The sequence below is a fragment of the Equus asinus genome, chromosome 10 (assembly GCF_041296235.1).
Source record: "Equus asinus isolate D_3611 breed Donkey chromosome 10, EquAss-T2T_v2, whole genome shotgun sequence".
Taxonomy (NCBI): Eukaryota; Metazoa; Chordata; class Mammalia; order Perissodactyla; family Equidae; genus Equus; species Equus asinus.
In genome coordinates, this window is record NC_091799.1 from 58150219 (window position 1) to 58178044 (window position 27826).

General features: G+C 40.5%; 1 protein-coding gene across 6 annotated transcripts in view; it reads right to left on the reverse strand.

The window, feature by feature from the left end:
- The window catches only part of MAST4 (microtubule associated serine/threonine kinase family member 4), a 575525-nt gene that overhangs the window by 339790 nt on the left and 207909 nt on the right, over positions 1-27826 (reverse strand). The window lies entirely within an intron of this gene.

Here is a 27826-nt window from a genome sequence, read left to right on the forward strand (position 1 = left end):
TCAAAGCAACCAAGAGATGAATATTAAGTTTTCATTACGGGCCTGGCACAGGAGTAACAATATACGATACTACCAATTTATAATAAATTATTCCGCCTTGATCTCTATTCTGAAGACATTTAAATTGAGAGAATAGTTTGTTTCTGGGAGGTAGATACCAGGACGACCTACAGTTTGTCTGAGGGCCACCTCCTCCTTCACTCTATTAGACAAAGTCTTTTTCTTGAAAGAAAGGTAATCAGGAGGGTATGCATAAACGTTTTCAAAAAATCAGTAATTCCTGGTTTTTACCTAATCCAGATATCTAGTGACTCCTAACTGCGGGGGTGTGGAAGGACATGTCGAGTTGTTCCTCACCCATCCACCTGCTATTACACTAGCTTTCTGTCTCTTTCTGGCTGTCAACACACTATTAGGCTTGCTATCAATTGATTAGATTATGTCATTAAAAATAGCTCAGGGATTTATGAATCTAACCACCGAGGAAAACTGATTGCATTTTATGTTCCCAAACAGTCTTTGCATACACCTCCAGACATACAAAGAGAAACCCTGTCAGAAATGCCGCCAATAGCAGAGGCATCAGCAGAGGAGGGTGTCGGGCTGTTCCCCACTTAGGCGTGCTCATTTGGTACCACTTAAAGGAAGAAAACCCCGAGAGTTTTTAGTTCTTGCTCTTATGTGGCGGAATAATGCCATCTCTAAAAGCAAAGAAACAGCACAAAGCTAGTCATCGCTCAAACCAAAGTGTACCGACAAATTCTAGCACAAACAATTGCTTTTACAAGATTTTTTAAAACTATACACTTTTGTTTAAATTAAAGGACAAGGAAAAAAAAAAGGAAAAGAAATAAAAAGAAAAAAATCTAAGGGCTGGGAAGGAGAGACCAGCTTGCTACCTGTGGGCGATCTGCAAAGCTGACCCATCCTCGACAGGCCCACCAGTCCTTGACTCTTCTCCTGCAGAAGAAGACCTTTCCCTTCAACGAAAACAAAAGGACTGACAGCTGTTGTCCTTTCTCCCTCAAGTCACCCTCCTGAGAGGGGAGCATAAATGGTTCCCTGAGTTTGAAGTGCCCTCTCAGACAAAGTGCCTTGGCAGCAGGTCAGAAGGTATTCACCAACTTAGAGCGTCATTGTTATCTGCCCACAGGGGCATAAGGAAGTCCTAATTGATTTTAGAAAAAAAATCATGACCCATGAAGCTGAACTTTTAAAAGCAAAAGCCAAGCATGGTGCCCTTATACACAGTGTGCTCTGAGGTCTGTGATCTTGACTGCGCTGGTCCTTCTAGAAAAAGTGGGGTCTAGTGGGGGGGCGCCAAGTTCTCACTAGAGAGAAAGAAGGGAAAAGACTTTTCCCCTTGAAATAAAGATCATAGGTTGCCAGGTGGGGAAAAAAAATATATTAGAGTGCAGAAGTATCTTTTCTGTGACCAATCGAGTAAGCTGGTTGGAAGTGCTATCAGAAGACATTTCGAGGACACCTGTCAAAAAGTCAAGTGATGTGTATCCTAGATAGTGGACTCTCTGCATCTTAGGCTCTTGGCAACTAGAGCTGTTTGGCGGGTGGGAGTGATAAAAAGGAATTTGGCTAGGGGGGAAAAAAGTATGTTTCTTAACAAAGGAATATTTTGAGATAAAAATCTAGGTTAGTATTCAACCATTAACTAAGTCTAAGATGAGGATTATGACCATTGCACCATCAAATCTAGTATGAAAAAATATCGATTACCTGTCAAAACGTATCACTTTGAGAAGTGATACACATACATTTTAAAGAAATAAAACCAGCCAGGGGCAAAAACATTTGGGACAAAAATGAAAGGCTGCTGAAAAATAACATCAAGCAATAATGGCTTAGCAGAGGGAATAGTAAAAGGAAAATTGCTACATTTACCCTTTGCTATATATTTTCTCATCAAGATAAGCCATGTGTTAAAATGCAATAAAAACTTCGAATGATGACACTATTCACAGGTAATAATTAGGATCTAATTTCCATTAATAAACTCATTTTTCCTGTGATTTTATACCTTCACGGAATATATTCACAATATAGTGAGCCAATTCACAGAGTACCAACCTCAATGCGTATTACTTTTACGTGAGTATTCAAATAAAATCTGGTAGGCTTTGTCAGTAATTGTAATCTGAAGCCAGGGGCTTCATGGTACTTGATTTTTTAAAAAATTATTTGTACAAATACACCGTATGTGCACTCTATCACAGGCACAATTTACTTCAAAAGATATTCAAAATCCATGGGCACTGTAATAGGGTAAAATTTAAATTTTATTAATTACTACAATTAATGGTTTATAGAAACAAAAACAATTCCAAATCTCAACTGAGAAAAATCAGAGGGTGGGGGGGAAGTATTTGGTTGCACACATTTTCACAAAGGGGTAGACTGGTATTTTGTAATTGCCCACAGGAATATAGTTTGGTATAAGGTTTGCCACCCAATTAACACGGTCAGGTAGTTTTCACAAATTTAGAAACAAGTTACCTCTCTTCACTAGTTCCACATTGGTTATCCTAAAGTAAATGTACCTTCTGATCTTACTCATTCTTCAGCAACTGAACATTCACCGAGGAGCTGCTGTGAGGCACATGGTGAGCAGTTTTTTAAGAAACAAAGAGAGGGGAAGCTTCCACATGTAACCTTACCCACTACACTCCACTGGCCTTCTCCACTGCCCGGCAGCAGCCCCATCTATCCAGAAGCCAAGGGAGCCCAAGTCGGAGTGGGTGTGAGAGGATCACTTCCTGGTGGAGAGGTAGTCTCTCTTCCACACTAGCCAGAGGAAGCAATGGCAGAAGAACACCCTTCACCCATCAGACTTCTCAGTGTGCTTAGAATGCGATTTCTAGTACCGTTACCACACTCTGTGGTGGGATTTCCCCTTCGTGTTTCCTTGTGCATGTGTGGCAGCAATCACTCCTTCTTAGCAAGGGAGACAAACAGCCACAAAATGCGTGAACCGCCATATCCTGTCTGCTACTTTCAGAGAACAGAGCAAGGGTTTCTACGTCTCTATTCATGTTCATTCACGAGGTAAGTCAATGCGGCCAAGTGGATAAATCCCTCCATTCATTCACTGATTACTTTTTCACTCATAAGATAAATGCCAGCGGCCAATGAATGTGTCGTATTTTTTAAAAAGTAATATAAAGGTCATAAAAAGTTACAAAGGAGAAACACCGTTCATGAAAATGCATGTAATAGCCATTATTGTGATCGTCATACTTCTGTGTGAATTTAAGTGGTAAAGAGAACCTTGAATGCCAATGACCAATGTAGCTATGAGATTTGTTCAAAATAAATATTTCAGTGTTTACATTTAAATTTCTTATCTTTGGCAATTTTCCCCCATGTTTCACTTCTAAATTTAATAGCCTACATTTACTGATCACACACTATGTGCCGATCACTGCTCTAAGTACTTTAGACAAGTCATCTCATTTAACCCTCACAACAGCCCTATTAAGTACATTATTACCCCCATTTTACAGATGGGGGAACTGACACTCAGAGAAGTTAACTTCCTAAGATCACACAGCCAAGGAAAGGCAGAACTGGGATACCACCCCTGAAAGGCTGACTCTCGAGTCTGAGTTCCTTACCACATCCTATTGCCTCTTAGAGTTTAAACAGAGGAAGTGCTTTCAAGGGGAAAGGAACTCATGAGAGGTGTCAGGTTTTTTAGCTCCTAAGAAAAAACTACCACATTCTAAGCTGTCAGTGATCAGAACACACCAGAAAGAGCATTTGGAATCCCAGATTCCACGGTCCGTGTGTCTCTAAGAGAGAAAAGGAGGAGGGTCTCAGCAGCTTTAGGGCAGAAGCTAGAAAGGCCCCCCTGGGCAGGAGCAGGTGGAGGAAGAGCACAGCCAGAGACAAGTTATGGGATGTGGCCTCCACTTGGCTCTTAAATGTCTCTGGGCCTCCAGGGTCTCCACCCTGCATCTGAACAACTCTTCACCCTTCTGGCTCCAAAATTACACAGTTCCAAATATAACATTTATTTATAATTAAGTGAATTCCACATGACCAGGGGCACCTTTCAGTTATTGTGCCAGGCATGATACACATCCCCATGAACCTGTGGGGCTGTGGGCAGCTCTTCTTTTCTACTCTGATACTCTTCACCTTTTCCGGAATTTACCTTTGAAGCCACTCCTCAAGTCACCGTTTCCTTTCAGGAGAAATGACTCATGGCCAGGCTGTTCACCCAGTTCTGAGCAGTGCTGAGAAGAAGAAAAGGGGGGGAATCCCAAGCCTGACTCTCCCTTCATTTTCCAGAAGTCATGACTCTCAGCATACTTAGAAGAAAGTACCATGTGCCTCCAGCGGGTCCTTGTTCAGGCTCTGCTAACAAGAAGCCCGGTAGCTTGAGGCAAGTCCCTTAACTTCCTTGAGCTTCGGTTTCTCATGTGTAAAATGGAGATATTATTACGGTCTTAGGATCAGGAAACTGGAGAAGAGGAGGCCACCTGCTGGGAAATTGGGAAACTGGTCCCACTGCCCTCAAAGGTAAGAACAGCCCACGCCCCTCACTCTGGACAACTGGTCCCTCCCTAGTGACCCCACAGCCCTGTCTCCAAACTCTCCTTCTTCCTCCAGGCCATCATCACCCCCCAGAGCATCCACCTCACGTGCCACTCAGCAACCTTCCTGGCTTCAAGGCTCCTTCACCCTGCCCAGGAACATGTGAGAGGCAGAGAGCTGAGCGGAACGTCCCAGCAGTCCGTCCTCAGCACCGCTCTCCCAAGGCAGAAAGCGGCGCTCCCATACCAGAGGTGGGCTGAAGCGTGGGAGCCAGAATACACACTACGGTCTTCACGTTAACTCTGAGAACAGGTGAAACAGTTAGGGTGGACACTCACCTTCACTCCCGTCTATTACTACTACTGTAGGGGCCGGCCCCGTGGCCGAGTGGGTAAGTTCGTGTGCTCTACTTTGGTGGCCCAGGGTTTCACCTGTTCGGGTCCTGGGCGCGGACATGGCACAACTCATCAAGCCATTAGGAGGTGGCATCCTACATAGCACAGCCAGAGGAACTCACAACTAGAATATACAACTATGTACTGGGGGGGCTTTGGGGAGAAGAAGGAAAAAAAAAGGAAGATTGGCAACAGATGTTAACTCAGGTGCCAATCTTTTGAAAAACAAACTGTAATACTACAGTATAACTGTCCAATGTTATTACTAATTTTTAGAAATATTTACTATTAAAGTAACATACAAATGAACCATTTATTTATCACCAGTGTCATCAATGCTCAAAAGTAAAAAGGCACCTGGAAATAGGTTCCACTCTATTTAAAGTCCCAGGGGATATCATACTCAAGAACAAACACTGAAACCACAAATCACCTTGTCCTATATTTTTTAGAATTTTTTTTTATTGAGGTCATAATAGTTTATAACACTGTGAAATTTCAGCTGCACATTATTATTTGTAAGTCACCATATATATGTGCCCCTTCACCCCTCATGCCCATCCCCCAACCCCCTTCCCCTCTGGTAACCACTAATCTGTTCTCTTTGTCCATGTATCTGTTCATCTTCCACATATGAGTGAAATCATATGGTGTTTGTCTTTCTCTGTCTGGCTTATCTCACTTAACATAATACCCTCAAGGTCCATCAATGTTGCTGCAAATGGGATGGTTTTGTCTTTTTTATGGCTGAGTAGTATTCCATTGTATGGAATACACAATACACACACACACATACACTCCACATCTTTATCTATTCATCAGTTGATGGGTACTTGGGTTGCTTCCACATCTTGGCTATTGTGAATAATACTGCAATGAACATAGGGGTGCATAAGTCTCTTTGAATTACTGATTTCAAGTTCTTTGGATAAATACCCAGTAGGGGGATAGCTGGATCATATGGTATTTTTATTTTTAGTTTTTTGAGAAAACTCCATACTGCTGTCAATAGTGGCTGCACCAGTTTACAATCCCACCAGCAGTGGATGAGGGTTCCCTTTTCTCCACATCCTCTCCAACATTTGTTTTTTGTCTTGGTAATTATAGTCATTGTAACGAGTGTAAAGTGATATCTCATTGTAGTTTTGATTTGCATTTCCCTGATGATTAGTGATGTTGAACATTCCACTGCCTGTTGCCCATCTGTATATCTTCTTTGGAAAAATGTCTGTTCATATCCTCCGCCCATTTTTTGATTGGGTTGTTTGGTTTTTTTTGTTGTTGACTTGTATGAGTTCTTTATATTACCTTGTCCTATATTTTAAAAGTCGTTTGAAATTTTAAAATAAAGTTCTAATCTCTAAGGTCAACAAAAGTAAAAGAAATAGCTGTTCATACTGTTTATGTCTTTTTCTCCCCAAAGAAAAGATTTTTAAGCCTGTCAAGAAGGAGATTAAAACAAAAGGCAAGCTGCCTTCTAGGGAAAAAGAATTTTTCCCATTCAAAAGAAAAGAGAGGATCTAACACCTTCCCACTGACAATACACCAAAATCTGAATTTATACAAAGAGCAGCATTTTCCACAACACATGTTTTAATTAGCAAAAATTGCAGGTGGGGTCAGTAGCAAGCATATGCCTATGAAATATGCTGCAGCCCACGCTTCCACATTTAGCTCCACTTCCCATCCTGCCTATAATCCTGAAGACTTTTTAAATGTATGCAGTTGGTGATTTCTACAATGTAACATGCATGATTTCGCTTAAGTCTTTTCGCAAGAAAGCTATACCGTCTTGACGTTTGCATCACCTTTTTTTAATCTAATTATTTCTGGCATATTAGCCATCAAATCACTACCGACAATATGAAGGAATCATGGTATTGAAAAAATTACATTTTAGGAGGAAATAATAAAATATAAATCACATACATAATTTTCTTTTGAACATTTTAACAATGACACCCTCATATATATATGAAATATAGCAGACTGTCCTCATAAATGCCCTAACATCAATCACAGCAGGAAAATATTCTGTACTTTGCGAACACACGGATCCAACAAAATAGAGCATTTCTAATAAAACTGGGTAATACAACTTCATTTTTTTCATATGAGGGCATTTATGAAGATCTGAGAATTGGAAATAGCTCCAATATATTTTTTCCAATTATGTGCCTTCATCTCTAAATGATACACAGCTAACCTTGAGACCATGAACTAACATTCAGCAAACTCCTATATTTCATATTAATATATAAATCAGGATGGGAGTAGATGAGTGAAGTGACGTTGGCAGTACTGCCACTATGGATGCCTATCAGCTGCATGAGCTTTAGAAACGAGTATGTCAGTATGTATGTATAAGTTGTGTATCACATGAGGGCTTTTTAGTAAACGACAGACCACATGTATGACAGCAGTTCCATAAGATTAGTGCCATACAGCCTAGGTGTGTAGTAGGCTATACCATCCACCATCCAGGTTTGTGTAAGTATACTCTGTGATGTTGGCACAACGAGGAAATTGCCTAATGACGCATTTCTCAAAACATATCCCTGTCATTAAGTGATGCATGACTGTACATGGGTAATAATATTCCTGTCATCAACGAAGTATCTTATGAACTTCTGAAACAGAGAGATATTCCTAAAATGAAGAAAGATTATCTTTTAAAATTTTGACTATATTGTCTATATTCCAAGCATAGCGACTGAATCAGAGATTACAAAAGCACTTTCAGGCTACATGTGTATTAAAACTTTTTTTAATCCCAAAGGGACAAGAAGCTAAGTTCAAGGTTAACACTATTACCTAAACTTCTCAAAAAAAAAATAAACACAGGTAGAAAAAAAATGTGGAAAATCTTCTAAGGAGAAAAACCAAGCTAGTCACCTTGAAATTTAAAATCTGATTGATTAAAGAGAGTATGCTAAAGAAAATTAGGATGTGATTCCATACACAAAGTAATCAAGCATTCCTTCTCCGTCCATATGTTTACATTGACATATATTACAATATTGATCTGAAGAGCCTTCTGCAAGCTGTTTTAAACCCTACAATCGTGTCCAGGGCCTCAGCCTAACCGTGAGGCATCAGGTTAGATTAGTTCTGAAGTTTTGGCTGGGAACCTCGTTCTGATCCTGTTTGCATTATGTACTTGTTTGCATAGCCAAGCACTTTTGCCGACTCTTCTACAAACACGGAGGCACCAAACAGGTCTGCGAGGTATATATAAATATGATTTAAAAAATAACTACGTTTCTTTCCAGCAAGCATGCAGAAGTCAGATGTCCTTCTTGAATCTCGTTTAACATTCCACTGCTCCCACATTTGGTTTGCCTTTCTTTCCATCATCTGTACTAACAGGTCACTCACTTCCGAAGTGAGTAGAAATGGGGCTGCCACCTGCAACTCCTTTTTGGCTGACGGACAGTAAGGCCTCCTTGGGATTGTATCCTATAACACGGCAAGCAATGTGTGTCCCACTTCTCGACGATATTACCTCTGTCTTCTAGTTTCCCTTAAATGGACTCTTTAGAGAAACACAAATTGTGCTCTGGATTCTACCTCATTAATCCTCATCAGTTTCTTGTGAGGCAGAAAGGGAAGAGCCTAGTCCAATTTACCACAGAGGAAAGTGAGGCAACGAGGTTAAAAGAAGAGCACAAGGTCAGGAAAACAGTAAAAAGGAATAGCTAAAAAAAAATTCAGGCATCTAGGCCGGGTCCCAGTGCCCAGACAGCAGCCATGCTCCAAAATACCTCCCTTTCCTCTTACGCTCTCAATGGCCATCCCCCACCACTCCAGTAACAGCTCCAGGGCAAGAGCTGCCCCACAAAGCTTTCAGATAGACACGCAAACAAATAAAAAACTAAATGTCTGTGTACCCACATATACACATGCATACACAAAGAGAAACAGAAGCAGCAAGTGAAGGTCAGACCAGGGACACACACTTATGAAGATGTCACTGTTAGCACCACCACCTAATGACATAGTTTTTATATCTATCTATTTAGTTCAGCAAAAGGATGTCAAAAACACAGTACTTAAATTACAAGTGCACAGACCATTGATAAATCTGTTTAGTTTTTGTCTTTTAGTGGCAAAGTTTTTCTCTACATTATAAAAACATATAGTCATGTATTAATACTCAAAATGCCTTATGATTCTTGGGGTCATGTTACACATTTAGTCCATGGCTCTTCCCTAAGACCTTGATGAGCAGCAACTCCCTGATTTTCCTTTCTCCATCTCGTAGCTCAAAAACAAAACAAAACAAAAAAAAACACATCTGTCTAGCTTTCTTAACAATGTTTTAAAATTATAAATGTAATAGATGTCTACTGCAGAACACTCAGACATACAAGAATCATAAAGTCATCTGTAATTTTAATGAACAATTTATTACCCTTATTTTTTTAAAACACCAAAATATACATGCACTTTCATACATACAGGACATCGAAATTTTTATTAAAAGCTGTCTTTCAAATGGTTCTTAAAGTAAACTAACGGGTGGCTTTAACTGAAATCGATATACAACAGTTTCCCTAAAATGACAGTAAATGTTTAAAAACTTTGATCCTTCTGGTAGTTGATTTAATTCCTTATATTTAATTTCTCTCTAGTCTATATAAGAATGCAGGAGATCTAAGCACATTATCCTTAAAAACCAAGGAAATCTATCTCAAGTTTTACAGACTGACATAAAGTCACTATGTTCTGTTTGAAATCCCCAGCTCATTCATTTATATTCATTAATCTTAATGACATCATTAACGCACAATGTGTTTCAGAGAAACTAATTGTATTTTGCCAGAATCAAACACTAACAATTATGCCTCCCATTATCACCTAATAAAATATAATATAATTTTAAAAGTCTCAGGCACGTCAGTGAATATTTTGGTATGGTGACTGATTTGCATTTTTAATACTACAATAAATTGACCAGATTATTAAGTAGGTAAATTAATATTCTTGAAGTAAGGCGATAGGGAATTATTCTGTTAAAAATCAACAACACTATACACTCACTTTCTTGAGCTTTATTGAACACAGGCTTAGCCCTCCTTTATCCGCTTGTTGAAAGCTGGCTTTTGTGACTCAGACTAATACCACACCACAGAACATACTTCTCTTTAATTTTAAATACTTATCATTGCTTTAAGAAAAGACAGGAGATTAGGAAATCTATGCTCTTCAAGTAAAGGAGAACTATCTACCTGGGCAGTAAAAATGCCCCGAGTCAAAAGTGCAGGAATCAATTTGTTTACATCATTGTATTACTACATATTGTTTTATCCCTTTGATTCAAAAACCAATGGCTAAGCATCTACTATGAGTCAGGCATTACAAGGGATGGTGAGAACGGAAGGAGAAAAACAGTCCCACTAGAATGCAGTCATAGGATCCCAGGATACAGGGAGACCAGTGGGGACACAGGACACACACTCAGGGTGCGGGTGCTACACAAGTACAGAGGAAGACATGCTCAGAAGGGTGGGTGAGACCGATTAAGTCACAATCTCCAGGGCGGGCCCAGGCAGCAGTAGTTTCTGAAGCCCCCCAGGTGATTCCACTGTGGAGACAAGTTTGGGAACTGCTTATCTAAAGGGCATGGGGATATAAGTGGGGTAGTAGTGGAGACCTTCATACTGCTGAGTTCATGTGATCTTCCCTAGATGTAATTGGGAATCTTGAGAAAAGGGCAGGGAGAGAAGTGGTGGGAACTAGCAAGGGGAAGAAGGGATTGATTCCTGTGGCCGTAAAGGAATATGACTTTAATCTTTCACCAAGACTGGCATGTTCATAGAAAGACAAGGCCCTTTTGGTACAATCTTGCCCTAACACTGAAGTTCAGTGAGCTGGATAAGTCCTATCTGACTTGGCCTTACTAAACACATTACACGACTCAATTATTAAAAGCAAACATGATCCTTCATCTTTTCTTTCTTGAGTTTCTCCAGTGCCACTGGAGCTGTGGCGATGATTTCATACCTCACCTGACAACCTCGACTGCCTGTCACCACTCTCCTCTGAGACAGTGGGAAAGGACACTTGTGAGGAGCCGTTAATTGCATTCTTTAGCTGTCCTCTAAAGAAAACTAGATACAACAGGATGTGTGTATCCTGATTGTTTTACCTACGGACGATATTAATAGATTCAACCTGATTCCAATTTGTAAAATACAGAGATTGTTTAAACCATCAGGGGAAAAAAAAAAGATTTCTTTAGGGAAAAAAACGAAATTCTAATACTTTCCTGGAAATAAGGCTTTTTTTTCATCCTTATTTGCCTTTTGCAATGCTTGTTTTACAAGTATGTTACCAATTTTACTACTCAGTTTTTAGAGGGAATAGTTGTATTAAGAAGTGAAAATGTTTCCTTTGCATGCTTCTAAAGAAGTATCTTTAACCATCTTTGAGTATAAAAACCATAACTAACACACTCTTGCATGGAGTTACTGATTTAGTTGTGGGGTTTAATTGCACGTGCAATAAGGATGACTACTGGGGCCAGCCTGGTGGGGTAGTGGTTGGGTTCGCGTGCTCCACTACAGCGGCCTGGGGTTTGTGGGTTCAGATCCCAGGCACGGACCTGCTCACCACTCATCAAGCCATGCTGTGGTAAAATCCCACATACAAAATAGAGGAAGATTGCCACAGATGTTAGCTCAGGGCCACTCTTCTTCACCAAAAGAAAAAAAAGAGTTAACATTAATGCATTCCAACAATAACTCTATTGCTTCAAGAGGAAGTTACACCCGACACATTCCACTAAATTGTTTTTAAAAAGTTACTGGCAGGAATTTCTCCAGCTCAAGTATTCACCATTTTCTGAACATAATTCAAATATATAAACCTGGAATATGTCTACCATACACTATTCTCGAAGACTCAAAATGCTATCAAGATTAACAGCATTCTCTTACTTGCAGCAGTGATCTGCAGCCCAAATGTTGAAGAGAAAGATCTCCATGTAACATGATAAAGTATTTTAATTTCAACCAAACATTAGCTTTTAAAAAGTTCTTCCTGACAATTTTCTTACAACAAGAGAATTTGTTTGAAATAGTCCAACTGTTTTTTCCAGCTGACTTAGTGATCCACCCTGCCCATAGCATGTATCTCTTTCTCTCACAGCATTATGGATGCATCTTTTAAAAAATCCTCAATAGACTTCCTTCTATGAGTTGCAAATAAGATTTGCTGATGCACCACCTACTGGACAAAATGCCATTTTCATCAGTGCACTTCACCTTGTTTCTTTCTTCCAGCTTTTAAAACTCTCGACTCTCTGAGTTAATGGACATGAAGATCAGTGAAAATACTTGTCAGAGGAGGATAATCTAACAAGAAACACAGAGTTTGTCCCATCAAGGGTGCTCTAGATGGTGACATTTTGAATGATCCTGATGGGAGTGCTGGCCTCTTATGCATGTCTACCACTGCTCATCATGCTTGATGAGGAGAAAGCAAAGCAACCAAAGGTCATGAAAGACCCACAGGAGGACGCTGCTTGCTTGAAACCAGGATGAAAGTGACCACCTCCCTCCCATGCTGATCATCCACCAAGAGCTCACCCAGCACTGACTACACAGAATAAGGGATTCTCGGCTCTTTACAAATGCTATAAGGTCAATGAAGTGCACACGGACCATAAACAGATATTTTGACTTCATAGTTTGTTACTAGGCCAAGTAACATCACAAGACTCTGAAAAATATCTGGAGACCCTCCTTCCCTGAAGTTTCAAAAGGAGAGAGACATGAGATGGGGAAAGGCACCAGGCAAACACCGCTGTCTGTTCAGGTAAAGGCGCCCCTGGAGACTCATCTTTCCTCCTAACCCACACAGGCCCGGGAGCAGGCGGAGCACAGGGAATGTTCACCATCTCTCTCCTAAATTGCCATGGATGCTGGACAAAGAGGATAATTAACGGCCTTCTCAGCTCTATCTACTTTTCACGATGCCCTTCCAAGGAAACTCTCCATTCCAAAAACCACGGAAGAGTGCACTGTGCCATTCTGATTTTGTCTCTCTTTCAGACTATCAGATTTGCATCTAACATTCCTTCCTCCATTACTAACTACTGCTTACCATGAACTTCTTTTCTGTTTAAAGCTGTCAGAAATGAAAATTCTAGGTTCACAACTAGAACCACCCATTTCTTCTCAATGGGTGAGATATGTATTTAACACCATTCGATTAGCAGTTTTACAAAGCTCACGGGGACCTGTCTCCTGCTTTGCCCACTCGGATAATTTATAAGTGGACATACCCAGCAATGTTGCCAGGCTCAGAACCTGGACGAAACTCCTTCCTACATCTGTCTCTCCTTTAGGGAGGAGATATGGCTTAAAAAACCCAAGAATGGCAACTCAGCAACTGGAATCTATTCTAGGTTCTTCCATATAACTCTTGATTGCCCTTGGGAAAGTAATTTAACAAATCACTTCCTTTAATTTATCTTAGTTTCCTTAAGGGAGAAGAAAACACACTTGTTTTTACTCTCCAATATTTTGAAATAGAAAAGTTAAAAGAATACAACAATGAATATGCACTTATACTCTTCACCTTCATTCACCAATTGGGAACATTTCTCTATAGTTTTTTTGCTCTATTTCTGAAAATACAATGCAGACTAAAGTGTTTTTTTCAACTTACTATAAAAATCTTGAGATGAAAATCTCCCCACAAGAAGGTGGTAAATGGTCAAAAACTATAGACACTGAGCAAGATTTCCCACGAATATTTGTATCAGGAATTAGACTGCTTTAAAAACCTAGAACTGCAGAAGAGTTCTCATTAACATTTTCCAGGAAATGCTTCAATAAGGACGGTCGGCCTTAGTTGAAGCTGAGAATCATTCCATTTCAGAGCCGGATATCATTCATTTCAAACCCTCTGTTTTAGAAATGTGAAAACTGAGACCCTGTGATGCCGTTTCTTGCCGCCATTCTCCTGTTATCCACTATAAATAATACACTTCACTGTAAGAGTGGTGGGGACTTCAGAAGGAACGTGAGAGAACCGGGAACATGAGGACTGTGAAGGGAGTAGAGTAGCAGGAGGTAGCCAGGCACAGTCAAGGGCAGCAGCTCCCAAACCCACTGACATTCACCCACAGGAGCACAGCATCACTACCCACAAGGGCAATGCAGAAGAACCTCCTATTCCCAACCTCTCAGAATCCCCCTTTCCACCCTCAGCCTTACACCCCCTACTTCAAAGGTCTGATCCTGTTTCACACACTACAAGCATTTCTATTTTCCCTCTTTGTACATTAGGCTGTTAACGTTTCTTCTGACTAATCACGAAACACAGGTTCCATGAGAGAAAAGATTTGAGCCCGGCAGATGAAGCTTTACCAAGTGTGGCTTCACAAGATAACCGCCTCTCTAAGCAAACCCAGGCAGGGGTGCTCTTCAGGATACACAACGCAAGTTTTATGCCTCCTGAGCCCTGTTTCAAGGTTGTGTGTTAGAGATGCGGTTTCCTCTGTTATTTTGGTGGTCCGCTCAAGAAATACAAATGCTTTTGTTTGTAGTATTATCTCTGGCCACTTTCAAAATCCCTGAATCAATAAGAATAATTCAGCAGCAGAATATTAATTTTCAGTAATACATCTTCTATCGATTGTTTCTTGGCACACTTCCTGGTCTGGTGTGGTCTGCGGTCGGCTGGGCCCTCACTGGCTGTACTGTAATGATATTTATTGACGACGTTTTAAAGCAGAAGACCACGCCATTATCCAATTGGCCCTCTCTGGCCTTTTATTTTGTTGTTTGCTGTTCTCCACCTTCTGACTCCAACACAGATCTGGACTGTGGATAAGCAGCAGTTGACAGTCAGCCATCAACTGCTTCATTTGTAAATTCTGAGCCCTCTAGAACTCCTCTGGACAATACTCTGAGGCGCTTCGATAAGTCACAGCACAGGTATATCATCACCGTACTGATTCCTAAAGCCACCAGGTTCCCTGCCAGGCCCGGTTGCACTTGCAACTGTCTTCTTAATCTCTCTTCTCCTTTTTTAGAAAAGTGTCCAAAAACCTGACAGGTATCATTATTTAAGGAGGGTGCAATGCCTTCATCATTTGAGAGCTACGGAATAGGGCTTTTTATTCCTTTTAATGTGTCCATTTGCCTCTTTTACAAACTACTCCACTAGGACCCAACACAGGACTAAATCAAGATGCTGACCAGATTATACTTGCTTGACATGACTGACTACTAAAATGCATAAGATAACAGGTGTTAACCTACCCAGAGTGCACCATATGTTCTATCGAAATACTCTGAGGCTTTCCCAAGCTCTGACACACAATCAACTTACTTGAGTAAACACAAGAAAAAGCGGCAAAGGATGGGGGTGTGTAAGAACCATGTACTTCTTCCCCAGCATCTCCTGGATTATTTTCTCAGCTAAAGTTTGAATGTTACTTACACGAGTCTGTCTTTTAAGTATTTGTTTCTCACACTGAAAACACATCCATATACCAAGAACATAGCTGTTCTTTATTTTTCTCTCCCACTCTAAAATGGCATTAAAAAACCCAGTCTTGATACACAGCATTCCATTATCTTTACTAATTCTCAGATGATTGGGCTGCACGTGCCCATAAACTGTTCACTCTCTGCCACAGCCGGGCTGGGATTCCTCAGCAGCAGAGGTGGGGGCGGCAGAGCATTACTGACATCTCTCTCCAGCACTCAGGGACCAACTGTCAGGGAGCCAGGTGGCAGCACAGAGAGGCCAACATGAGCCACACTTCTGCCTGGCAGATTCTCTGGGCCCCTGCCCAGCTCCTGTATATGCCTCCCGCACTCTATTCCAGAAACTCATCACCTGGAAAGGCCCCAGTGATGTTTTTCCCGCAAACAGTTACACAGAGAAGGACAGAGGGAGAGGACATACCATTGTTCTGTAGAGCCATAGCTGCATTCCCTTAACTTCCGCTTTCACAGGAAAGTCCTTCGGAGCACTCAGCAAAAACCTTCCCATTCCATGGTGCTACCTCTCTTCTCAAGCTCAACCACACATTTGGATTAAGATCTTTGCATACAGCCACTACCCTATAGCAGTCATTAAAGAACCATGAGGGTAGAGGGGGAAAAGGCAGAAGGAATTGTAGAGCAGAGGGGAAAGCATCATTTCTGGAATTACTGGCTAGTAGACTCAATACCAAGAACATCAAAGAAGAAAGGCAGCCACACGCACCACTTCAAGTGACCACTGATGCTTTGGTGGCACTCCCATTCATGTTTTTGGACATGTTAACTGGCTATTTACTTATTCATCAAACCATTTCCTTTCTGAGCCCGCAGCTAGAATACATTTCCCAGCCTCTCTTGCAGTTGGGTGTGGTCACAAGACTGAGTTCTGGACAATGGACTATGGGGTAGATGTGTGCCACCCTTCACTATCTGGCCCACTAACACTTCCCGTGCAATCCTTCTCCAAATACTACTACTATCTAGGTATCAAAACCCAGGGGAGAGGGCCAGCCCTGTTGGCCTAGTGGTTAAGTTTGACACACTCTGCTTCAATGGCCCAGGTTCAGTTCCCAGGCACTGACCTATACCACTCGCCTGTTCGTCGCCATGCTATGGTCGCAGCTCACACAGAAAACAAAAAGGAGGAAGATTGGCAGCAGATGTTAGCTCAAGGTGAATCTTCCTCAGCCAAAAAAAAGAAAAGAAAAAAATCCAGGGGGTACCTTGGAAGCGACATAAAGATGCTATCATCCTGTCAGCCTGAGTCCCTGAATAACTGCATGGAATAGAGCACATCTCTGCCAAAATGGCCTGCAGATGAGGAAGAAACAAACTTCTCTTGTTTACAGAAGTAAACAACAACAATAGTAAATAAATATCTAAGCCAGCAAGAACTCTGAGTACATTTGTTATGACAACTAGCATTTCTTAAATACAACACAATACACTCTAAGTCATCCTGATTAAACACTGGGAGAAAACTTACCTCACCAACAACTACAAATCATCCTACAACCAACAATAATGGTGTGCGAGCATTCTCACAGCAGATGTCACAGAGGTCAGAGCCACAGGGCTTTCAAACTGGGTTGAGAGTCCACCCTCTCAGGAATGGTCAGGCAATTTACATGATGGTGTGTCCACGTGATGAAATACCGTGCCACCATTAAAAGGGACCAGTAGAGCTGTATGTGCTGATACAAGAGATTTTCATATTGAATTAAAAAGCGAGGCTCAAACAGTGTATAAAATGTTTTAATTATATATATTTATGGGGACATGTACATAATTTTTATCTGCAACAACTAATAAGAAACAATAGCAACAGGTTGGTTACCTTTGGGGAGAGGAACAAGAAGGAGAAGTGAGTGACTTTTTATTTTATATGTTTCCATATTCTTAGAATTTTCTAATACTGTATATGTATTACCTTTAAAAAATGTCAAGAAGGGTAGCAACACTGCAGGCTATTTACTTTTTCGTCCTCCTTGTGTTAAAAAAAAGTTACTGTTAAAATGTACATCGGCAGCATTGGAGGAAGGATCATATCAACGGAATGAGCGAGGTTTTCCCTCCTCCAAGGCAGATTATCCCCCAAATGAGGACATGGTGAGGGTGCTGCTGACTGATTACCAATCACAGCTATACAGTTCTGAATTCGTATTGTTGTCATGGATGACCACAAGGCTCCCCTATGTGTTTATTTGGAACTCAGGGCTCCCCTATTTATTTATTAGAAAAGAAACACGTGGGAAGAGCATTTCCGATTAGTGATCGCTAAAGAAATGCCCAAAGAGCCAGCTCCTTGTACGTTCTCTCCCAGATGAATTAATACACCCTTCCCTCTGAGTCTAAAGCTATTTGTCTAAATGCCACATCCTGTGGAGGGAAGAAGGCACTTCAGTTCCAGACTCTGGAGAAAGGCACCAAGAACAAAAAACACAGGGTGAAGGGTGCACGTGCTGGTGCACAATAGGTGGGTCTGCAGTTAGGAACGATCCCTCCTAACTCTGGGAGAAATCCTGGGTCTCATTTTAAAAACAACCTTCAGGTAAGGAGCACCTCTCCAACCTGCACATTTCCCAATAAAGCAGACAAATGCACCTTATGAGTCAGAGTCTGGCTCATCTCATTGCCTGGGTTTAATTTCCACAGCAGCAGAGAAAAGGCTAACCAGGGACACAAGCACCACATCCAATGTAGTGTAGGCGCTTGCTGAGCTGTTAGATATTTTGTTTATACCGATTGAACCCAATTCCACCGGAACATGGAAGTTGAGGCAAAGAGAATGTGTGTTTAAATATTCTGAGATGAACGGTTTGTGCTGCAGTATCAGCGCCACGACCAAATGTGGGGCAAAGAGGATGCTGTTAGCGTGAGGGAGGCTCCAGGAGCACCTCGTGGGTGCTGGCCTGACTGAGGACAACAGGGGACACAGACACGGGCTGTCAGGTGCCCAAAGTTTCACGGGGGAACAGACAGGTAAAGAAAAATCACAACTAGCCAAACATTCCAACATAATAATGTAGACACTTTGAAAAAGCTAAACACTCTCTTGTACTTGATTTCAACTCTGCATTATGTTTATCTTTAAAGTATTCTGAACCAGGAAACAATATAATTTGATTTGGGGCTGCATATATTGACATCAATGTTAAACTGAGTTGCTCAAAAACAAACTCAGCTTCACAAAGCAGAAGGCTTGCCCAAAACTGGGAGAACAGGACCCAGCATCTAGCATTTTGGTTCCTGCCTCAAGCCAGCACTACCCACCAGCCCTCCAGAGCATTCCTTAAAAACATTACTAACGAAAAACCTCAGGCTACATTTTAAAGCAATGGCCCTCACAACAAAATTCCACTGGACAAAACGCAACTGAATAATTTGATTCATGTCTCTGGCTTTGCCAGTTGGAGACTGATGAAGAACCCAGGAAAAGGATGTAGCAGGTATTCCCCCTTCATGACCATCCACAGAGTTTCAAATGCACTTGGAAACAGAAGAAAGGGCGAGGGGAAGCATGCGCGGTAAAGACCAGGGCGACACACTACACATCCTCCTCAGGGCTACAGTCAACTGTTCTTTTCTGTTCTAGCCGCAAGGCAGAGGGCGGTAGATGCTGCCATCTAGAGATATCTAGGGATATCAGCTTTGATATCAATGCAGCCAACACAAAAGGGCTGATGGCAGTGGAAGCGGAGGACTTCACAGTCTTAGGGAAGCAGGTGCCTGAGGGACACATTCTTTCAGGAACCAGGTCCCCTGCTTGTCTGAGGAGAGGGCATGCAAGGGGGAAATGCTCGACTACACAGTGCCTTCAGCTCCACAATTCCCATGGGCATTAGAATGTAAACTCCTCTGTGAGAGGAAAGTGGGGTGCAAGGAAATAGAAGAATGAGAGGGACGAGGTCACATGAATAAAAGATGAGCAGCAACAGTCGGTCAGACGGGGCACCTGGGACAAAGGGTTAGCACCCGCTGAGACATGGAAACCCTGAGAGTTCCACTGCCAGAGTTGTGAACTATAGAAAAGGAAAATGGGCAGAAAAAAAGCCAAAGGGAGAAACTAAGATCAGACAGGTAACCAGCCCAAGACTGGCATCTTGGGGAAAACTAGAGATGTGAGCAAGGACAAGTGCATACATGCTGTCACAAGTTACCAGGATGCATGAAAAAAAAACGAAAATCTATGTTTAGGGAAAAGATATTAAGCATCGTTGTATATTATGCATGATTTTTATCTCCACCTTTTAAGAAAATTTTCTAAATTTACTATGGGAATTTATCATCTTATGATAGAAAAATAAACTTTATTTTTTAAAATAAAGAACAGAGAACTTACCTAATCCTGAATTTCCCAAGTGATCAACTGGATCTAAGACTCCTGGGATAGAAAGCTAAATAAAGCTCTACCTGATCAAAGATGCAGTTCCATTTCCCCTCAGATCAGATTCCTAATCTTTTTCTCTTAATGAAGAGCTTTCTGTGGTGACAGCCTCAGATGATGGTCATAATTCAGACGCACGTTTGTCACATCTGACAGCCTTATGGGATAGGTTATAAGCGTAGGACTTTAGTGAAAACTGTTGCCACCAGCAACTTCGGCTGCATCTAGTTAACTTCATATCAAATTCAGATTTGTTTAAAATGCCAGACAAGTGGGGACCACTCAAGCCTGCTCAAGCCTCTCCCTGTTCTGACAGGGCGAGGAATCCAAGGGTTGTCAGGCTTGATGGATGACGGGAATTACTCCTGTGTGCTGTCAGTGCCCAACCCCCATGAGCACGTCCTTCTCATCAGCACAAGAGGCAGAGGACGTTGTGAATAACTCAGGATAAAGACAGTTTGGGAAAACAGCTCGTGCCCAGCAAAGTGGTGCAGTCACTAACTTTATACTTCTCCTTTGGCTGCCTCTGTGACACTGCCAACAAGAAAAAGTTTCTATGGCAGAAAACATCTCTAGAGCTTGCCTGGCTGGGAATGCCATTTTATGATTTCACAACTGCAAGCTGTAAGGAAGCTTGGTCACTCCCTCATGAAATTAAGGCAGTATCCCCTGGGATTGGCAAAGCAGGCGAATCTCCACACCGAGAGGGAAAGCTGGACCTCACACTCCCAACTCTTGCCTCTGCAAATATCCCCAGCCTTTGTAGACCTGCTCCCAGTAAGCTCCAGCTTCTGAGGCTGCGGCCGCAGCCATCAGCAAGTCCTGCTCCAGGGGGCAGCTGGTTCAGGGTTATGTGTCTCGTGACTCCTCAAGAAAATTCCACATTAAACCCAGGAGAAAATGATGCCCTGACGCTGCACAGTGCATGGGCCAGGAGGCTGACCATAGAAACCTGACAAAAGAACGGTTTCTCTCCCTATTGACGACTCAAAAGCACTATCATCTTATAAAAGCAGCAAATGTTTCATATTTTCACAAGGGATGATTTTTTTTTCTCTCACTGGCTTTCAAAGAAAATGAGGCAGTTATTTCCAGAGATTAAAAAAAAATGTTAAAATGAGGGGAAGTCTTTTAAATGCAACTGAAAATAAATTTAACTAAGAGATGTGAGATTTCCCTACCAGCCCTACTAGATGTTAAAAATAGCATGAAACTACAGGAATTAGATGATATGATATAAATACAGGAAGACAAACCCAAGGAAGAGAACAGAATCAAGAAATAGACTCATAACATACTTGGGAATTTAGTATATGCTAAAAGTGGTATTATACATTAGGGGGAAAGGGAGGTTGCTCAACGCCAGTGCAGGAATAAACTGACTGGACACTTGGAAAAAGAATAATAAGCTGAACTGCTCTTTCATTCCTTAACAAAAATAAGTTCAAGAAAAAAAAGAAAAGCACCACAGCAAACATCATACTTAATATGAAATGTTCAAAGCATTCTCTTTATGTTTAAGAACAAGACAACAATGTATGCTATCACCAGTTCTATTCAACAGAATCCCAGAAGTCCTGGTTAGTGAAGTAAGATTTTTAAAAAAGAAATAAAAGCTATAAAGATTAGAAAAAAAAGAAATGAAGCTATTATTTGCAGATCATCATTGTCTGCACTGTCTTCAGAAAAATCCCATGCCCCAGATCTACACATGAATAAGGACCCATAAGAATTAGTAAGGTTGATTAATTTAACAATTAATATACAGAAGCCAAATGAATCTCCATACATTAGCAAACAGGCATACATGCTTATTTTTAAAGGGTGTTATTTAAAGTGCCTAAGAATAAATGTAAGAAAAGAATACAAATTCTTCCTGTAGAAAAGAATAAAAGCTTATTAAAAAACATTAAAGAAGTCCTAAGTAAATGGAGCAATATACTATGCTCCAGAATAGTAAAACCAACATCATAAAAACGTCAATTTCCCAAATTGATCTTGGGATTTAATGTAATTCTAATCAAAATCTCAATCAGCTTGTGGAACTTCACAAGTGAATTTATACAGAAGATAAACACGCCAAAAATAGCCAACACTCTTAAAGAACAGCAATAACACAAGGGAACTTTCTTGACCAGTTATTAATAAGATTTGCTATGAAGTTACAGTAATTAAGAAGGTGGGATATTGGCACAGGAATAGATAAATTGACCGTTACAGCATACAGAGCCCAGAAACAGAGAAACACAAAGAGTGCCTAATACTTAGCAGTTAGCTCTGTTACATGTTATGTTCTTTAATTGTTACAACAATGCTGTCAGGATTAACCATTTCCATCTTACTAATGAGGATATCAGGGTTCAAGGAGGTTAAGTGACAGTTGTCCCAAATTACTGAGCCAAGGAATGTCATTACTGGAATTCAGTCCTAAGTTTCCCAACTCCAAACATGCCGGTCTCTTTCATCACCTGCTATGTGCTGAAGAACAGTTAGTAAACAAAGCAAGAACAAAGGACCTGTATGCCAAGGATGACAGGAGCCCCAAAAACAATGAACAAAAATCTTAGCAGAAAAATAGGCAGAACACAGCACATGCCAGCAGAATTACCCACGATCATTGTAAGGGGTTAAGGAGAAATGCTCTTCCCTTCGGAGCACAACACACTAGAGCCAGACTATGAGTCCACTCACTTGAGAAAGGCCTATTGCAAAACCTAGAGAATTAAGGTCACGGCATTGAAAGTGTTGGGCTGATTTATGTGGTTCACAACAGGAAAAAAAAATCCACACGCACTCAATTTAGAAGAGGGACACACATCGAAATTCTCAATAGAAAAAAATACACTCAAAACTCTAACAACTACACAGACCGAAACTCTGTCTTCAAACAGCCATGGCCCCCAAATCATGAGGCAGAGGCGTATTTAACACTCCACATACATAAGAAGTGGTGAGGATTTAAAATCTATGATAGAAACCCTATTTTCTAAAGAACAATAACAGAGGATAAACTAGGAACACCGTGTCACATAAAGTTCGTTTCCAAAGAGCCATAATTCTCTGGTTGGGCTCTCAAACACTTAGTTTAGTTACGCGAGATTCCTATTAAAATGTTTTATGTTCTCAGCTCACTTTAAAAGCTTGATTTTCCCAGTAGTTTGTATATGCCTCACTTCCACAAGTACACAGAGAATCATGCTTTAAATAAAAATGAAATATAAGAAAAATGGCATTTTAAAGAATGGAAATCAAATTAAAATCTAAATTGCAAATCATCTAACATGTACAGGAAAGCCAAATTAGAACTCCAAGAAATGCTGAGAGGAAATATATTTTTAAGGGTCATAAACCAAACGATAATATTAATTGCAATAAGAAGGCTTATTTAAATGAAAAGCCCAAAACTAAGGATTTCATAAGCAATGCTCCTAATTTACAAGCTTCACATGCTAACATTTGTTTCTGTCTTTTACATAGCTAACCAATTAGAGTATATTTCTAAAGAACCAATTTTATTTGCTGGCAATTATTTGTTATCTTAGCTATAATTCTGCAGCTTTTCAAGCAGCAAATGAATGAATGTCTTACATCTGGAGAAGAAAATACAAAAAGTGATGGTATGATGTTTGAATACATGCAATTACTGGTATGTTACATTCTAATTAACATAATTAGCTTTGAAACAGTTCTCACAATAACTGTCAACATTTGTGTCAATTTAGTGGCAGTTAATGACATGTGTAGCAAAGATCTGCTATTCCTTTCTCTTAAAAGTAAAATAAAAGGAAGCTTTCCAAAAAATAAAAGAAAGGCAGCCTCACCGAATATTCAAAACTCTTTTTTAATCAATAAAGCTCTACTCTGGCAGGTCTAAAAGGCAGATGTTCTAGTTTATTCCAAGGATCTACCAATAGGAATATGGGCACCCCAGGGGTACACAATATGATCAAATGGGGTTTAGGAAAAAATTATTAGAATATCAGATTCCATTTTCTATGGCTCCTCTTTTTTGTTGGTTCTAGTATATTTCATAAGTTGATACTCCAGCTGAGACTCAGCTGATAGGCACCAGTTCTGAAGGCTAAAATGCTTCCTTACAGGTTGGCAAACAGCCACTGCCTCAAGCACTTTGAGTATACTCCCACTCACCCATCACCACTCCAGCATTCCCTGGACCGCCTATGATGTGGCAACTGAATGATCAACACCTGGCAAACTGCGATGCCTCCAGGTCCCTGCCAAAACGCTACAGTAAATGTTCTAATGGTTTCTCAGTGGAGATCCACAGGTCTGCTCAAATATTTTTTTTTTTTCAATTGAGGTTATGATAGTTTACAACATTGTAAAATTTCAGTTGGTCATTATTGTCAGTCATTTTACAGGTGTGCCCCTTCACCCTTTGTGCCCACCCTCTACCCCCTTTCCCCCTGGTAACCACTAAATAGTTCTCTTTGTCTATGTGTTTGTTTATCTTCCACATATGAGTAGAATCATACAGTGTTTGTCTTTCTCTATCAGGCTTATTTCGCTTAACATAATACCCTCAAGGTCCACCCATGTTGTTGTGAATGGGACAATTTTGTCATTTTTTATGGCTGCATAGTATTCCATTGTATATATATACCACATCTTCTTTATCCAGTCATCAGTTGATGGGCACTTGGATTGCTTCCATGTCTTGGCTATTGTGAATAATGCTGCAAAGAACATAGGGGTGCCTAAGTCTCTTTGAATTGCTGATTTCAAGTTCTTTGGATAGATATCCAGTAGTGGGATAGCTGGGTCTTAAGGTATTTCTATTTTTAGGTTTCTTCCCAAATATTTTTAATACCATCTCTAAGAACATGTAAATCATTTAAAAATATATTCACATATTAGGGAAGCATACTCAAAAACGTTTTACTGATGAAGTAAGCCAGCAAAAATGTTAGAGGCCCAACAGGTAGCCTCTAACTTTGTTCCACCTGGACAAATGATAGCAACATTTTGGGGAAAAAAGATGGCAATGTTAATAATATTTTCAGTAATATAGATGTTAGTATTCTAAAGGTCCAAACACAGTCATATGCTGTATAACGACCTTTCAGTCAACAACGGACCACATATACAACAGTGGTCCCACAAGATTAGTACCATACAGCCTAGGTGTGTAGTAGGCCATACCATCTAGGTTTGTGTAAGCACAGTCTAAGATGTTTGCACAACAACGGAATCGCCTAAGGACACGTTTCTCAGAATGTATCCCTGTCAGTAAGCGACGCCTGACTATACAGGCACTGAGGTAAGAGGTATACAAAACGTCACTTCAAAAGAAAGCAAGTCATATATTTGATACAAAAAGAAGACTCATGAAAACCAAGATCCTGATAAGTCTTTTGTATAATCCAAGGAGAGGAATGAAAGAAAGGAGTTGAGGGTTTTTTTTTTTCTAGTTGCCTTTTTATTTTTTTATTGTTTAATGACGTCACCCCTGGAAGTTTACCTTATGTTGAAAATGCTACATTATTCTTTCCCCATAAACTGTAGTTTCAAACAAGCTTCATGCCTTACGAATTATCCTGCAGAAAACATAGCAGACCTGCAGTTATCTGAAAATAATCAGAGAATCCTATCTTTACGAGGCCAGCTTCATCAATTCTCTAAACCATAAACTTCAGATACGCATTTAATAAAACTTAGCCTCCCTAGTTTAGTAAATTAATACGTCTACTTATTGCTTTTGAACAAGATGATAATAATGGTTAACATCATTGTGTTCTTCCTATGTGTTCCAAGTGCCATACATGCAACCATCTCACCGGATTCCAGCAACAACCATGTAAGATAGGTACTGTTAACATTCCCATTTTTCAGGGGAACAGGAAGGTTATGTTCTTTGGTCAAGGTCACACATCTAGTAAGTGGTAAAGTCCAGATTCCAGCCCAGGCAGCCTGGCTCTGGAGCCCATGCTCTTAAACATTATTCTAAACTGCCTACAATAATTAAATTCTAAATCAAGTGCTTGTAAAAAATGATCACAATTTAGATAAGGGCCAGTGCAGTGCACAATCTCTCTAGGCAAGGGGAGAGGGGTGACCCAAGGTCTGTGTCATCCATAAAATTCTCCAATTCCAGGATTCATTTTCAGAAGCAAAGCTCTGAAAGGTCAATTAAAATGTACAGAGGTGCTATGGGCACAACCTAATATAAGCCCATGATATTTCATCTAGCATTAGTTCTAAGAGCCCATCTAATGAAATACGCCAGGCTCACATCTTCATCAGCTGCAGATCATTTTCCTGGGCTCTTTAGGCAATCAGACCATTTGGGGGTGAGGAGGGAAGCCAGAGAAGGCGAGCAGAGACCCTTAAAGTCCTAGGTGATCAACGCTTTGGTTTGGATATGCACAATTCAAAGGAGGGTCACATAACCCAGGTTGAGGTGAGGTGGACAGAGCAGGAAAGGGACAGGGAAAGCTCCAGGAAAGGAAGGGCATGTGGTAAAGTACAGGTAGGCATTGGCCAGGCAAAAAGAAGGGAGTTGCATAGAGAGGTTTCCTTTTTTTCAGAACAAGGAAGAGCATGGGACAAGGGATCTGATGCCCTCTGAGGAATGCTAAGTGGTTTGCTACTGCCCAAATTATTTTGCCAAACCTTAGAAATACGTAAAGATGAGAAACCCTCGTCCCTCCATCAAGTGAATCTGTCAAGGGGATGGATGTTTTCCAGAAAATGGAGAAAACACAGAAGTTCCTTGAAGTTTAATTAATGACTTTTTGATCAGAAGTATGTAAAAAGGGGGGACAAAATGATATCACAGGTTCATATTATTTATCAGGTTAAAACTTACCACTGCTTGTGTCTAGGAACCAAAAAAAAAGCAACTGACTTACACTTATCCAAACAAACAAGGAAAGAAACAAACATACTTAACTGAGCATACATATAAGCAAAGCTGGGGGCATCTATAATGAAAAACAAGTTGGTTTCATGCAATGAAGAGACATTTCACAAGAATTCTAGAAGAAGCTTTCATTCTTGCAAAAAGAATGATAAATGTATACCCATTTTCTTGGGGATCTATATATAAATCCATGATATAGTAAAGCCCAGTTATTACTTACTGAATGCAGAATTCTACAGTGCAAACAATAACGCAGTATCTCGGATTCTTAGGATACACACCATCTGGAGAACAATCCACGTTTTAGTGGTGGATCATCTTAGATAAAAAGAAAGGTACAGAGACAAAGAAAAAGAGGTAAAAGAAAGAAAAAGTGAAGGTAGGGCTCTAAGGAAGCAGGCTTGCAGAAGCCCTAGGGCTTGGAATGACACTCAGTCCTAGTGTGAGGTCAGCATTATCAAAACTCCAGCAAGAGCTTTATGCCTTTGCATATTGTTTGCGAAAATGCTCTCTGCTACTTAGCACCCCTTGTTTAAGTATTTTATTTAAATAGAGGTTGAGTATCTGAACAATAAAAGCAAGTATTTAGCTGTCACAAATAGCTAGGTTGGAATTGCTACATTGCTCCCTTCTTCACTTAGGGTCAGATCACACAGAAAAGATCTCAGAATCCAGTAAGCCACTATTAACCTCCAGTCGTTGAATCTAACGAAGATAAAGACTCCGTTCCACTATGGACATAGTTCCACTACACCTTAAAGCTTGCCTAACCAAAACTTGCCAGAAACCTACAGCCCGTGTCATTCTTCCACATCTATAAACACAGCTGCAAATTATCCAGCATGTTATTATCTTCTACTTTGCTCTCCAATGGCTCAGAAGTCTTATTTCAACTAGCTTAGAAGCTCCTTAAAAAGCAAGACCATGTGTCACATCTTTTCTATACAGGTTTTAATACTAGCTATATAAGAACTCCATTATTAGTCAATTAACTGATAAATGAGCATAATGAGGAATGCACTGATTCAGAAGCCAAGAGTAGATTGATACTTCAGCTGCCAATGAACAAGAAATAAGTATACCAAAAGTACTCATTCCA